Source organism: Rhynchophorus ferrugineus, unplaced genomic scaffold (genome assembly GCF_030347505.1).
Source record: "Rhynchophorus ferrugineus isolate W39M unplaced genomic scaffold, kcgeb_rfMv2 rfM9, whole genome shotgun sequence".
NCBI classification, from domain to species: Eukaryota; Metazoa; Arthropoda; class Insecta; order Coleoptera; family Curculionidae; genus Rhynchophorus; species Rhynchophorus ferrugineus.
In genome coordinates this window covers 28,917,946-28,934,598 of record NW_027472588.1, presented here as the reverse complement: position 1 = coordinate 28,934,598, position 16,653 = coordinate 28,917,946, and the positions used below count along the sequence as shown (strand labels likewise).

Here is a 16,653-nt window from a genome sequence, read left to right as displayed (position 1 = left end):
CAACCGTCTTTGCGAGTTGTATCTTCGGCATTCGATTAGTATGTGCATAGTATATGTGATAGGCAGTGAGGAACCACAATCGACACACAGTGGTGAACTTCTTCCCTTAATGTGGAACTCATGTGTTAGTTCGCAGTGACCAATTCTGAGACATGAGAATAAGCTTAAGTTGCGCCTGCTAATGTTAGTGCTGTTAAGGCCCTGATATACTCTTTTTTCACCTCCCAAAGCTTGTTGTTTTTTATTAGACCTTATCTGAGTTGGTCTAAATGTCTAAAGATTCTAGTAGAGTGGTGCTTCATATCTCTACTCCAGAAGAAGAAATTTTCGGTAAATGATCCCTCCCACTTCTTAGCTAAGTAATCTGCTCTTTCATGTTCAGTGATGCCAAAGTGAGAAGGGAACCACATAAAGACGGTAGATTTGCGGCTCCTTTCCAATTTAGCGATAACTAGTAGTGTGTCTTAATTAACCTTTAATTTGGGAAATACGTATTTATTCCGCACTCATTTTACTTCTGTGTTGATGCAAATACAACAAATCAATAAAACAATTACGATTAAAATCGCACCAATCGTAAACTAATAAAATACGTTATATTAAAATGGATAATCACTAAGATATTAATCAACACTTCTAACATAATTGTACCAATAATTGTACGTTTCTTTCAAGACACAACGTCAGCAACAAGTATATTACCTAATAGATTTCCGTGCTTCAAAATAATGTTTTCTGATAGAATGTATATATAACACAATGGCGACTGCACTCTTCATTAGTTGTCATCAAAAACCTTACTATTCTGAGAGGTCATGTAACTCAACTTGTCTGAAACGTCCAATCGTTACAAAATTTCAAAACCCCGCGAAAATATTTCTATCTAAAATATAATATTAAGGTTGAAGAAATAATTTGTAAAAACCTCATATAACTTAATGTTTCTTAAACCAACAAATTGTAACAACTAAATCAAAGTTGTCTTTATACTACTAAGATATTGCTTTATATAGTTAAGAAGCTATAATTCAAATTTCATTTAATATCAGCTTAACCAAAAACACAATATAATAATTAACTGTTCTATACTACAACTAATTGTTTTGTATTACAATATAACACTAAAAGTTAGCCTTGCCATTTTTCCTTTTCTTCAACTAAAAAAATATATTTAATGCATGTGAATTTGTGTACGAAGATAGGTACATACTGGCCTCGTATGAAGAGAATCCTTGTCGGGAGATGTCAAGGCTAAAGTCCGTAGTTGGCTAGCTAAGAACAAAATTAACTCAAGTACCATTTTGTGTTTACCATTAAAATGAAGCGTATTTTCAAGAATTATTTGTCTTTATTGTTAGTGTTTTTCATTTATTATATAAATTATATTACTATATGCTTGAATTTATTCTATAACAGCAATTTTTGATCAGTAGTACTTCGATTCAAAAATAATTTTTTATTGTTGAAACATCAAAGAGCATTCCTCAAAATATTTTAGTTTAAATTCGTGAGGACACCAATTTCCTATCTTGTTTATTATTTTTAACGTTCAAAACATATCCAGACGTGAATTAAGATATGTTTCAATTACAATTTGCAGAGATTAACATTGCTAATTGACGGAAAGAGTGACTGGAAAGCAAAATATACATATTTTATATTAAAACGTTTTTTTTGTGTTAAAAATCTGAGTTTGATTATTTTTTACTATTTAGTGAATTCCTTATTTATTTTTTGAAGTCGGTTCAAAGTATTACAATTGATAGACCAAATATGTTAAAGGTGCAGCCCGTATGAAGAAAAATAGGAATAGAGAAACAATAATTGAAAATAAGGAACGCTTCAGGCCCCGGGTACGCTACTTAGCCTAAGAGATTTGAAAGATGTTCTAATGAAACTAGTACAACAAAAAGCTGTTGTTCCACCGAGAATCAAACCTGCGACCGATGTGAGCTGAATTCTCTAACTGTTACACTTTAAGCGATAAAAAAGTTGTAGAAATGGATGGAAATTGTTTTGATTAATATAAATATAAATACGATGCAATACATTTGGATGAATAATAAACATTTTGTGCTTTATTGGGCAATTCATGTTACTTTTTGACAGAATACATAGTAATATACTAAATTTTAACAACAAATATAGCTTATCTATATTTAATAAATATTTATATATATATATATATATATATATATATATATATATATATATATATATATATATATATATATATATATATATATATATATTGAAACGAACCTTAACCAGATTAGTTTTTATAACTAAAAAATATTATGAGGACAACTGAACTCAGCATTTGGTATATCTTGTTATAATACAGGTTTATCTGCTATCTCCTTGGCGATAAGTTTTATAAGTAAAAAATGTTTTTATTTCTTTAAAGGTTATATAGTGTCGATAACGTTCAGGTACAAGTACTTTTTAAGAGTATTAGTCTACTACATATAAACAATTTAAAACATTAACTGATCTAAAAAAAAGGTTAACATATTTCCATTACAATTTCAATACATTTGTACTAGGCATACACAGTATTAAGGGTGGAAATAAGTCTCTCTTGCTAAAAAAATGTACAGTTGTACCAACTAAAAAATGTTCTGCCTTCAAACTGGAATCTATCTAAGACAAAAACGTCAAGTATTAGCCACTATATTAGCATCACATTTGTTTTATTATGCGAAAATCTGCATGAACATATTTAAATGGAAGGCCCTGTCCAAATGCAATATTCATCAGACATTGCTCCTCCCGACTCCTTAGGACTAGCATTTCACAACTTTTGAAGAAGGCAAAAATTACGTCGATTCTTGGATCCCTTAAAAATACGATTATATTCTCACCAACGAATCTAAGTGCCGTCTGAAATATGAAGCAAAGTCATAACTAACGATGGAAAATACTTTAATTAAACTATATTGTACCAATTTCTCTAAATAAAACATCAGATTTACAAAAAAATTACAAACATGTATTTGCACATCATATACATCTTTGCAGAAACTGTTTTTAAGCAATGATATTTTTAAGCATTCTTTTTTTTTCGTTGTTGTTCTTCCTGCTACACAGAGAAAGCACTAATTTAGGCCCATTCCAATTCAATTACTTCTATTGAAAATGGTGAGGCTCTACTTCTTGATCACAAGTTCACACTTTTAGAATTCGAGAAATTTTTTATTTTTATTAACGTTTCTGGATTTGGTAAGGACTTGTGATTATCAGATATCAGTTTAAAGATAACGCACATCCTGTCAGTTTTCAATCATCATGCCACATAAATCCAGCTGATATTGAGCACGTGTTGAACAATATTGTATTAAAACACTTAATGATGGTAAGTGCACGTCACCTCTACAAATATACCCTCGACCTGAATTGTTAATGCTGAATGTCCATCTTATTATACGCTATGTGACACTCAACGCAATATATAAAGAGAAATTATTCTCCTAGCATCTGAAAAATTAATTCTCAAACTCGAAAAAGACAGAAGATGTCAGCTCCTACCGGCCTGTAAATTTATAACGATGATTTACAAAGTTTTTGAGAAATTACACATAAAAAGCGTTAATAATATAATGGAAAAGAAAAAATAACATTCCAGCAGATCAATTCAGATCTAGTAATAAAGACGAATCTAAATATTGGCTGATTTGGACTAAATCTAAGTTATGATTTAACAAGGTATTGCGAATCAGTACTTAGACTTATTTGGTCGTATGGAATCCATCTATGGGGTACTGTTAGCAAGTAATGTAGCCATTATTCAACGATTTTAAAATAAAGTGTTGCGTACCATTCATAAAAGTGATATAACGCAATATTCCTTTTGGAACCCATAAAGAGTATAATTCAAAATGTTTGTGTTAAGTACTTCGAAAATGTGTTAGTGGATCTCATGCATTTGCATACTAATCAGCTAAATATGCAACGTGCATAAACTCAAACCTTTAAGGCCAACCAATCTGATTAGTAGACATACAGGGTACTAAATAATTTCAACATCTGATATATACATAAAATTTATTTTATATATTAATAAGGTCAGCCACGATTTGCTTTTAAAACACAATAGAAAACTTCGCAGAATATATTGGTAGAGTGTCTGAATGTGTTTCCAACGTAATATTGTTCCATCCTTGACAGAAATCTAATCCTCACTCTCTGTTATAAAACTCCCCTTAAAAGTTCAGTCAGCCGACTGTGCTGGCCAGGGAAGCTTTTTGGTCATGCGTACAAGAGTGTTATCTTGAATATATGCTAGCAATATGCTAGTCATACTAAAGACTTCGTCATTGAAGATCAGTTATCATGAGAACAGCTATCATAACAAATACTTATTGCTGGACAATTGTAAACCACTAAGGCTAATAATTTAAAAAATATATATGATTATTTAATAATTTTATAATCAATTGTTTAACCATAGCAATTTCGCAACAGTAACTGAATAATAAACAAATAATTAAATAGATTCCGTCCAAAAATAACATAGCCGCCACAGGCTACCAATATCAACCCATTTTTATTGCAAAAATCATTCAAACACTTAAAAACCCACAATTTAATTCCGAGTTGTATATCAGTTAGACCAAATATGTAATTTCCGGAAAAAATCCACAAGTCAACTCGACAAATGTATATCATAACATTATTTAAATATCAATTATCACTTCCTGAAGAACTATCCGCAAGAAATTCATCAAAATTCAAAACGACTTTCACTATTTATTAATATCAAAATACGATGTAACGATCCTTACATGATAAATGCAACGAACTTTTGATTCGATGCATCATATACACCTAATATTATTCAAAAAGTGGTTGAAACTAAAATACTAAAGCTTTAAATATTTTTTTTGAATATAAAACATTGAAAATGCGTTCTAATGATCATAATTCAAACAATATATAAACGGCAAACGCAAACTGCTATATCAAAACCACTCCAAAATATTTTATTATGTCGCGAATGTCGCCAGATCAGTCTTATAACGGCCGATATAAAAATCGGAAAGCCGCGAACATTTAAACTAAAAGGAGAAAGTATTGTTTTACTTCCGATATATGTGGAAAAGGTTTTTAAACAAAAGCATTTAATGAATTCTTATTTCTATTGTATTTATACAAATTGCTATGAAATTCTTACGAGAGTTGATATTCATATTTCTGACCTAATACTGAAGAAACAAATATTGATGATCGAAATACCATTTATTGTTTTTCAAAATATTATCCGTAAAAATCATTGCCGTTTTCCATACATTGAAACCAATTCGATATCGATGCCCAGTGTGATTTTTTCTCCAATCAACTTTTGTTCGGTATCTCTCATGTCATTGGAAGACCCATACGGACCCTCCGGACTGACGTTGTATCGCACTGATACGCACTGACTGTTACCCACCTGACTACGAATTGTACGTTCAAAGAAACAAAACAATTGGTTCATTTGGAATAGATTTAAACAAAAAAAATTCTTCGTGGCGATAATACATGCGCTCACACATCCACTGTTTTTCTGGAATTACGAATTACCTCAGACGGGGAAAAAAAGCGCTACAGAAATTGATTACACCGCATCGAAGATTGATTTTCACAAAGAATATGGTGAAAATCAATAAATTCAATTCCGATCATAAATACTTTTGTTTTTTTATTATTAAGCCCGAAATATAAATAACAACCCAGTTGACCATCTTTTAAATAATAATTTTTACTTCTAAGATCACAATATGTAAAACCAGAATAACCAAAATATCCCTGCTGATTTAGTTAACGCACTGATCAAGATGATAGTCCTATTGTTGCGATAGTCGTGGGTTCGAATCTGCTTGGGCATGGTTAAATATATATGCCTATGATTGTTTATAATTGCGATTATCCACAAAGCAAGACTGTAAAATCCGTAAAATCATAGAAAATTATCCCGGTCTCACAGTAACCAGGCTGGGTAACACCGAATGTCTAAGTTGGTCACAAGCGGCAAGCTTAATGCGAGATATCGAGGTTCGAAGCTCACATTAATTGGAAGCTACAGTCCAGATAAGCCCTTGGTTGTTAAATAGCAGACTGTAGAATGTGACAAAAAAGAATATGTGTAACATTTACAAAATTCTATATTTCAAAATCAAGAATTATTTTGTATTTATAAAAATGTTCAGAAATATAATTAAATTTCTAAAAATAAATATATGATAAAAGTGAAGAGAAATTAGTTTAACATGTGTAGAATACGATATATATATATATATATATATATATATATATATATATATATATATATATATATATTGTGATATCTATTTTATGATAATAGTTACAAATTATAATTATAATAGCATTATTATAGATATGCATCTAAATTAATAATTCTAAATTCTAATATATTATACGTTTTCTATCCAACCAAAAAGTCACCATATTTTATTAAATTTGCATGTTACATAACACAGATTAATTATATTTAGATTATACAAAATACAACATAATATGTTATATTGGTTATAACAGATGGTGTTACTGTGTATTAAATCGCATCTGGCACATTTATTTTTCATTCTACTTTTCAGTTATATATATTTATATATATATATATATATATATATACATATATATATATATATATATATATATATATATATATATATATTGTGATATCTATTTTATGATAATAGTTATAAATTATAATTATAATAGCATTATTATAGAAATGCATCTAAATTGATAATTCTAAATTCTAATATATTATATGTTTTCTGTCCAACCAAAAAGTCACCAGATTTTATAAAATTTGCATGTTACATAACAAAGATTAGTTATATTTACATTATACAAAATACAACATAATATATTATATTGGTTATAACAGATGGTGTTACTGTGTATTAAATCGCATCTCGCACATTTATTTTTCATTCTACTTTTCAGTTATCAGTTAGTTTGAGCTGAGAACTACGCGAAAAACGGCCGGAATATGAGCAAGAACAAAACTGTTATGACAAATGTTATTCTTCAGCATGACAACGCTCGATCACATGTTGCAAAAGCAGTGAAAACATACTTAGAAACATTAAAATACTTATTCAGACATATGAATCGTAACCTGTCTGAACAGCACTTTACCTCTTATGAAGATACCAAAAAATGGGTCGGTTTGTGGATAGCCTCGAAAGATAGATCGTTTTTTCCAACGCCATCATGTCTACTGCGGTGATCATTGATAACGATCAAGAATTAATAAAAAAATGCAAAGCTGCAAAATCGACACCTCATGGGTTTGTAACATAATTTGGCATTAATGTATTATAAATTGTATTTCGTTAAAATATTTTAAATTAAATTTGTCCCCAACTCCCAAATGCATAGGGACCTTACAGAATTTCGACTCAGGGCATCTCTTTTTCTCTTAAATTCAGATTATGGTCTGCAAGACCTTAATTAAATTCCTAATAATTTTAATTGTACTTAGCCAATTAAATAACCATCAAATCATGCAAAATAGGACACTCAAAATACAATTGTTGGTACAGTTTTATGGAGTTGTCATCGGTATCATTACGACGCTGGAAAAATGAATTTCAGCGCCAACATCTTCAAATTCCATCAACAAATCCTTGTAATCTATATAAATATTTTATTTACAAAATGACACTTGTTATACGATCAAATCAGACTGAACTGATATTTTTTAATAAACATCATCTATAATTTAAGTTGCAATTAATAAACAACCATTCAAAAATATGTAATCATCCATTATTTATATTAAAGACTTGCTGTCACTTATAAACTCTCCTTGAACAATGACTCAGATGAAGAAGCCGGTTTCTGCAAATTTCAACATCCAACCCTAGTTGTCTGTACAAGTATTTTATTTGTGCAACGACCAGACTATGATCTTTTTGTAAAAACTTTAAAACAATATAATTTGATGTGAAATGAATGTGAGTCAACCAAAAAAATATGTATCTTCGAACAATTTATATCAAATAATTTTTTGAAATAACCAGCATGAGTTTATTTCAGCGTCCATTTCAAATGTCTAAATGAAAATTTCCTAAAAATAAATCAATATCTAATACAGAAAATAAAGCTATTTTTATATATCTCAACGCATATATATGTACCCAATATTCGAAGCAATAGTAGTTCAAAGAGTAATTACGATTAAAAACAAGACAAATGTAAGGTTATCTCGAAAAGTGTAACATAAACATCGCGTAAATACGCGCTCGGAACCTTTTGTTCAGTACAAGCGTTCAGCTTGGTAAACGGCAAACGTAAATTGCTACACCAAAACAACTCCAAGACATCGTAATCTATCGCGGACACCGCCAAGCTCAGTCTTGAATTGCCCGATGCAAAAACCAGCAAGGCACCATTCGTTCAATCACAACCGATAATTACATATTCCGATCAGACACTATAAGGTTCTGAAGGTGACGAAGTGGGTTTAGTTGTTATTCATCGCTCACAGTAAGTACATTATATAAAATCCTTTGTTTTCAATAATATATAACATTAAAGCATTAAAAGAAAACCTCTTAAAATAAAAAGCTACCAATAACTTAATTTACGAATTTACCAAATGTTATGATATTTATCTGGATTTTCATCCACATATCCTTGTCTTATTGGAAAAAAAATACCTCTGAAAATCTGTAACATGACCTTTAACCAACTGAAATATAATTCTTATAAAATAATATTAATTTAAAATAAATATTTCGAAAATAAAGTACTCGATGTACTCAATTTATTTATAACTGAGAATAGTTTACACTTAAACAGATAACATTGAAGATAACGTACATATTGATAACGGAGAATTAACGCAGCATTTCAAATAAAATGAGAATAACAAAATTGACGCTCATTATTGCTTTACTTCTAACAAAAGAAATCATTTTTATGTTCTATTGAACAAAATTATTTCTAACTTATCTCCAGAAGAACGTAATACATTTAGCAATTAAAAACAATTATTAATGGTGCATTTTTATCAGCCAAACATAATTTTTTGCAATAGGAAGAAATACTGAGGCCAGGAGAAAGTCGAATATAAGATCTGAACTATGTTTCACGAAATATAGTAGTACATTTATTAAAAAAAATCAAGGTCTACAGGAAGAACAGTAACTATTGAATACCACTATGATCAGTTATAAAAACAATATAATCCAAAATATATGTTTACAAATCACAACAATGATGTAACAATTAAATCTACAAGGTTATTCTAATTATTAAAAACATTATTTTTATTATTTATTAAAAACTAAAGAAGAAATATATTATATTAAGTAATTATTTTATTATTATTAGTTTTATACTAATTTGATTTTTTAAACTTATTAATAAAGCATTTAGGCATTTCAAAAAAAATTGAGTAGCGTATATTAACTTATCAAGCTATAGACCATATAAATTTTGGTCTATTGCTTGAAAATATATGATACTGTTAGATTCTTATGATAGTGATCGTGCCTTACTTTTATTGAGAAAAATTGGTAAAATGTAAATTCATCAAAATATTCATTGAAATATTATCATTTTCTACAACGTTTTCTCAAGTTCCTGGCAACATAACGATACCATGTCAAAAGAACGATGTTGGTCCAATGATCCCTCCATTTCGCACTTCTTCAGCACTTCAAAACCGTGTGTTGCTTCAATCTGAACAAATAGTAATCAAACGATAATTCACAACTCTATGCAATGTGTGACTGAACTTTAATTTATCAACTACTAAGCTACCTAATTTTTAAAGATTGGGGCTGTTTTTTCGTCTAATAAACCTAGTCTAGTATAAATCTAGTCATTGTTTCTAAGTTTCTTTGGTTCTCCAAGCCGTTCTTTGTCATTTACGTAAAAATCACCACTTTTAAAGGGTTCAAATCAAAACCATATATTTTTAAAAAAAGTTTGATGATCTTCAACAATTTGGTTCTTCAAATCAAAGAACAAAAGTACTGAATGTCGAAAATGTTCCTTGCTTAACATACACGAGTAACTTAATAAAACCAATATAATTTAAAAGTTAGGTTATTTTTCAATTATTTACTTTGAAACTTCGCATTTTCAAGAAGTGATATCGTTAATCAAAATAGTGCAAGCACCTAATACAACCTGATTAATAATATTAAAGAATATCGAATATTACCATTAAATCGGAAATAAGAAAATATTAATAATTATATTAAAATAAAATGCATATTTACGTATCGTTACACAATCCTCATTTAGTTAATGATAAAGAAAAAAAAAACACTAATATAATTAACTTTGAACTATTTATTTTCAGTATCAGAAACATACATTTTGTAAAACAATACTAAAATAAACTATTTCCATTTCTTTTAAATGAAAGAAAACTAATGCAACTTCTGCTGTTGCAAATTTAACTTTAAATAATCAATGTTAATTTGATAGCTTGTTATTTTTAGTAGTGTAGGAATCGTAATTACCTAACAATAGATTTTGACGAATCTTCAATATTATTAATTCCTCAAAAAATAATTTAATTTAAAACCTAGTACCAAAAGGAACCAAGTTTTATATTTATGTTAATAACAAATATAACACGCCTAGATTTTATTATTTTATGTGACTGGTATTATCATGCAAATAAAAAATTAGCTTGTTTAAAATAAATACTTTGTCAAAACAAAGTTCTAACAATGAACTTTCTTGTTATAAACTCCATTGTTATAACTGTGTATTCGATAAAAATAAAAAATATATATATAAAACAATATATATATATATATATATATATATATATATATATATATATATATATATATATATATATATGTATATATATATATATATATATATATATATATATAATTTGTATATATATAATTAATAATTATCATATTACTGCTTCTAGCTCTAATCCAACTACAAACCTATTCATCTTGTCAAATATCAAGGTTACTCGCAAATAAATAATAATTTCATAACTGTTTGTGGTATCCAAAAAGTTTATAGTAATTAATTTCTATGGCCTTAGTAATGTACTTGTAACTCTTAACAAATGTAATGGAACACTTTTTATAAAAGTAATGTATAAATCCAACGTAAAATAAGTAACAATGTTTATATTTTTTTAATAATATTTCTATTTAAATTACGCTTCACTTATGTTTATGGTTTTCGATAATGAATTCAAAATTATTCTAAAATGTTTTCCGGGTTTTAATTTATTAAAACCATTTATGTACAGATCTATACTACAAAAAAAAAACGTTAATAAATGCCAAACAATTAATCACTGCTTACTATTTTGTGGGATATAACTGTAAATATTGTTTGAAATATTTTGTCCCCCGTTTGATCATTATATTTCCCCCCAAAAAAAAACATTTTTTATAACCAATAAATATAACATTTACCTTCTGTCTGATACTTAATGTCATCGCAGATTGTTCTTGTGTTTGGCCTAGAACTCTTAAACCAGCATTTTCATATTGGTATCAACAGCGTTAATTTAATTCAATAATAATTAGATGACACGACAATTTTCAACTGACTGTAATATAAAAGTAACTCTTCCAGCAAATCTTGCTGTATTGGAAAGCATTTTAACATAATTAAAAACTATTAATCATTTAAAGAAATAATTTAACATTATATGGACTACATTAACCATATAAGCATGAACATATAATTAAGTATTAAAAAAATCATTTATTATAAACAATCCATAACTTTGTACCCACATTATTATGGATTAATCTTTCTCACATCTACAGGAGCGACATTTTTCCCATCGTCGTCGGCTTCTTCTCTTTCAATTCTTCTTCTCCTAAGGTTATAACAACAATTAAACATTAGGTATAGTGACGATTTATCTTCTTTCTAATGACCTCCCCCAATACTAGATGACACTAATAATAACTTATTTCCTCCCTTATTTCCTTCAACTTCCTTTTCACATTCCTCTTTCACTCCTTTGGTTAAGATCATCGACCTGGGGGAACTATCTCCATTCCAAAATCAAAGCACTTGCTATTTTCTGCTCTTTCATTCCTACTTGATGATTTATAATGATGTTCTTTGAACACTTTAAACATTAAAGAATCTCACTGACCACCTCTTCCAAATGCAAGAAAAAATGATCCTATATATTTATATTTTATGTATTTCTTGATATATGTATCTACTCTTATTTTATATTTTTTATTATTAATATTTATATTATTTTTATTTATATTTAAAATATTTAACTTTTAAATTTATATGATCTCATACCTTGTTATGGTCATTTCATAACGTTTTTTATATGTAAATTTTATGTTAATAACAATTTTTTAAATCCACAAAAAGATTGTATTAGAAATATTAAAAACATATTCATATTATCATCAGATTTTAGATTTTATAACGAATAAATAAGTATAATAGTTGTTCAAATAAATCCTTACAAACTAAAATTATTTTGCACGTATGTTTTTGAGATTTTGTTCAGAAATAGGAAAAGTCCGATGAACTCAATGCATATTGTAATAATTTGAACATAATTGTAGTAATTCAATGATTTTAGATGAAATCTTGGTGAAATAAAGTAATTTATAATACGTATGATTAACTATTTTCTATTCCTATGATTTGCTCGGCTGATATGACAACGACACATAAAACGCTCTTGTTAATGAATCATATATACATTGGATACGTTGGCAGTGTTTTCAATTACTTACTGTTTCGTCTAATCTTTTATTTCTTTTATACGTTTAATCCACAATATCTCTTAACCATTAAATCAGCCTCAAAGTTGACTAGGACTCTAGTCGACTGAAGCTTTCCTTATATCATGAATTTTATCAATAATTTCTCACAAACACAGGAACTAAAGCATCTTGACCTTCATGAAATTAAGCTTTAACATCATTTGATATTCAGCTACTTAAACACAAATATTTTCTAAATAAAAAAGTGTCTTATTTCAACCGACAATAAAAATGAACGAAGAACTTATTGAACGACCTTCGTAGATTTTAACAATTATATACCACGGAATTTAAACCCTGGAAGGTAATAAAATACGGGAAAATTTATTTCGTTACAAATTACTTCCTAGCTAATAAGAAAAATACTCGTATAACAAAAATAACGTAGCGTATAGCAAGTTACATTGTTTTCTATTAACGTTCGCTTGCCCATAAAGCATTAAGCATAACTATTACGTAAGGATATTAAGGTAGAGATGACTGAGAAAGTTTTTGTCGTCCTTTCACTTCATCTACGAAAGGTTCTCTGACCATAACAAGTTCTGTTTTAGTGTTTTTTTCAATATCAAGTACATATACAGTGGGGTTTATTATTGTAACAGATAATGTTTTAGTTTTCTTGTAATCAAGGAAACCTAATTAATCCTGAATAAAAAATAATTTCGTTAAAAATAATATGTAATTAATTTAATACAGTATAAATTATATTATTGAATCATAGAGATTTTTTAAATTTAATTAACACAATTCAAATCAGCTTTTGGTTTTAATTTGTATGGAACTCAATTTGATTGTTTTTACCGAACTAAAGGTTTGAAAAATATTGTCTAATAAACATTAAATTTACATTAATAATAAATTAAACATAATTAAACCTTAATGATGTACAATAATCTATCGCTTACTATACATACATAGGTGACCCATGATTAGGTTTATTATTATTCATTTTATTCTGATATCGCACATATTTAACTGTTTAGTGAGATCATTGAAAAGCAGTACTTTAAGATAACATTTTGAATCACAATCTTCATGGATTTAACGAAAAATCACGCTAAATTGGTTCATTAGACACGTAATATATGCTGTATTAGATAAGACTACAACCAAATTACGCAATTATTTAAGGCGTCATGCCTTGAAGGCACCATAAACTGCACCAAAAACATTTTAAAGACTGATACTAGTTTATTTATGGATAGGGGGCCTACAGGCAGGGATTGCCTAGGGCATCAAGTAGTGTTAATCCGGCACAGAATAGGGAACATCGACAATGGCACCTAGCACTTTATTTTAGAACTTCTGAGGATGCCTATGTTGCAACGTACTACTAACTGTTTACATTTTGTGAATATATATTTCTACCAAGTTAAGCATAAATCCAAATACATTCCAAGATATTTAACATTGTTTAGTTGTGGGAGATCATTGATTGGGTAAATATATATGGGGGGTTATATACCTAACTACAACTGAATTTTATTTAAATAATAAGTTCTAAAGTGAAATAATAATTCAATAGCTGAAAGAACAGATGGAGAGAGGCCTTATTAATTTATCTTGTAGGCCAGTATGCTACATTTCTTTAGAACATTTCACAGAAGAACAATATTTCTTAGAATCCAAGTTTAGATGTTTACAAATCTAGAGTCTAGAATCATAGAGTGCATAGTAACAGAGTTACTTATGGTATTTAAATTTATGACATAACAACTTTATTTAAAAGTAAAAATCCTCACACCAAATTGCATTGAACTCTTTTTCACGCCATCTATGAGGCAAAATTTAATGGTGGTATCCCCTGGAGGCCTAACCCAATTAATTAACAATTGTGTCCAACTAATTTTACTTTCATTAGAGATTATATTTATCATTTTACGTTTAGTTATTATTTCTTTCGTTGCTATGTTTCCATCTCACATTTCCTCGTCAAGCAATTCTTATATGAGTATCAGGCTTATTATTGTATAATTACTTATTCCTTTCTGTTACTACCTGTGTACATTTTTCTTGCAAAATTCTACCGATTTCCTCTATATCTTCTTATTTAATCACTGCTTTCCCCTAATGCATTTGCCATATCATCTGTAAAAGGGTTAGTATCCATTCTTTCCTCATATATCCCAACCAAATGTTCCATGTATATTCTGAACAATTACACCCGTATGCAACAAAAATGTTATACATAATACAATTTTCTACAGTCATCCTACATTAATTATATACTCATCTTTAGTTTTTTGTGCTCTTATCATTCTATCATGCCAATTATCAGCATTGAGCCAGAATTTCGATATCGGAGTCAAACTAAACAAAAAAAAAGTAAATAACACTTGTTTACGATTCCCCCATTTGTTAAGTTCTTCTATGTATCTGCGTTCACCCAAACCAAAAGTGTTATTATAAATTATCCATCTTTCCATAAGTGTCAAATAACCCAACTAGTATGTCCATTATAATAATCATTTGCCACTACCCATATCAATTCGATAAGATTAAATGGGTTACGATAGGGAAGAAAGCGAAAGGAAAGCTCTACGACCACACTATTCTGCCAAAAAAAAACATTTAAATTATATATATCGAGTGAAAATTCGATATAGTTCTCCCTCAAAAATTTGCATATTTCTCTGCAATTGTTGTATTACATTATCTATTATGATCATATCGACAACGCAATATTAAAAATTCTGAAAAATTGATTCCGAATAAAACCAATATTAAGGTGATCTTGATTCGTCACTTGCTTAACATGTAAACGGTTTCTCTTTGATGAATCTAACATTATATTGTTCTTCACTTTTTGAGAAATTTTCAGTGGTCATACTAATATTTCATGCAACTCAAAAAAAGCAATTTAATATATAACAGTATCAATACTTATCTTCCTAATGTAGTTTACTGTCAAAATGATCTGCTGGCATTATCTCGTTTGTGTTCGAAGTAACTGATTAGAGGCACAATCTGATTCTGACTCTGATTCTCTGACTATTTATTGGTTTTGGCATTTTCAGTCAGAGTAAAGACAAGTATTAACTAAATATTAAGGTGTGTCACTATTTGAAGAATTTTGAAGACATTTGACAACCACGTGAATTTTATAGGCTGATTCGGTTACATGTTCGGACTCACCAAACAGCATTGTATCTTTACTTCTCATCTTAGTCTGGTTTTAACTAGATTTCATAAGAAGTAAAAATCAGTCTGATTTTATTATTAAACGAATTTACCAACTGCAGTTGGCAATATGTTTCTTTCTCTGGCCCTAAAATAATATTTATTATTTTGTTATTATTTTGAACCTTTTGTTATGCAGTTTTTCAAATACTAAGAGGCAATATATCTATAAAACGATAGAAGGGGACACCTTCTTACTTTTTCCAGATATGAAAATCTTAAATAATTAAGTAATTCAATAGTGTTTAACATTTGTATATACATACTAATTAATCAAAGCGTTCAAAAAAGGTCATATTTACAAATCACAGTCGTACGTTTAATACTTACAGATTTTTCATTACCTTGATTATTTTTTTTACTTTGATTTAAAAATGAAAGCTAAATTTTTGCAAATGTCTTGTATGGTGACATTTTGGTTTGAGAACAAAAACACAAAATACTATCAATTATAAATTCCTCAAATCATTTCATAGTGCATGTAATTTGTTGTATTTGGATTGTCGCTATAACTGAAAAAATAAAATAGTTTAATTTGCAAATAACATCCCATTGTCATGTGGTATGTCTAATTGTCTGTTGTGTCTACTGACGTCAATTGAATACAATTTAACCACGTATTGTTATAAAAAAAAGCAACAATAGCGATACAAGCACAAAATTGGCTCAAACGTTGCAAGTGTTTGCAGCTAGAATGGAAAGTCTTAAT

At 28.6% G+C, this 16,653-nt stretch overlaps 1 protein-coding gene across 1 annotated transcript in view; it reads left to right on the top strand.

The window, feature by feature from the left end:
• Positions 1-8,176: 8,176 nt before the first annotated feature.
• Positions 8,177-16,653, top strand: part of LOC143202608 (alpha-tocopherol transfer protein-like) — a 32,709-nt gene continuing 24,232 nt past the window's right edge. Inside the window, exon 1 of the mRNA XM_076414245.1 lies at positions 8,177-8,502. The gene's annotated coding sequence lies outside the window, so the exon portion shown is untranslated. The remainder of the gene's footprint in view (positions 8,503-16,653) is intronic.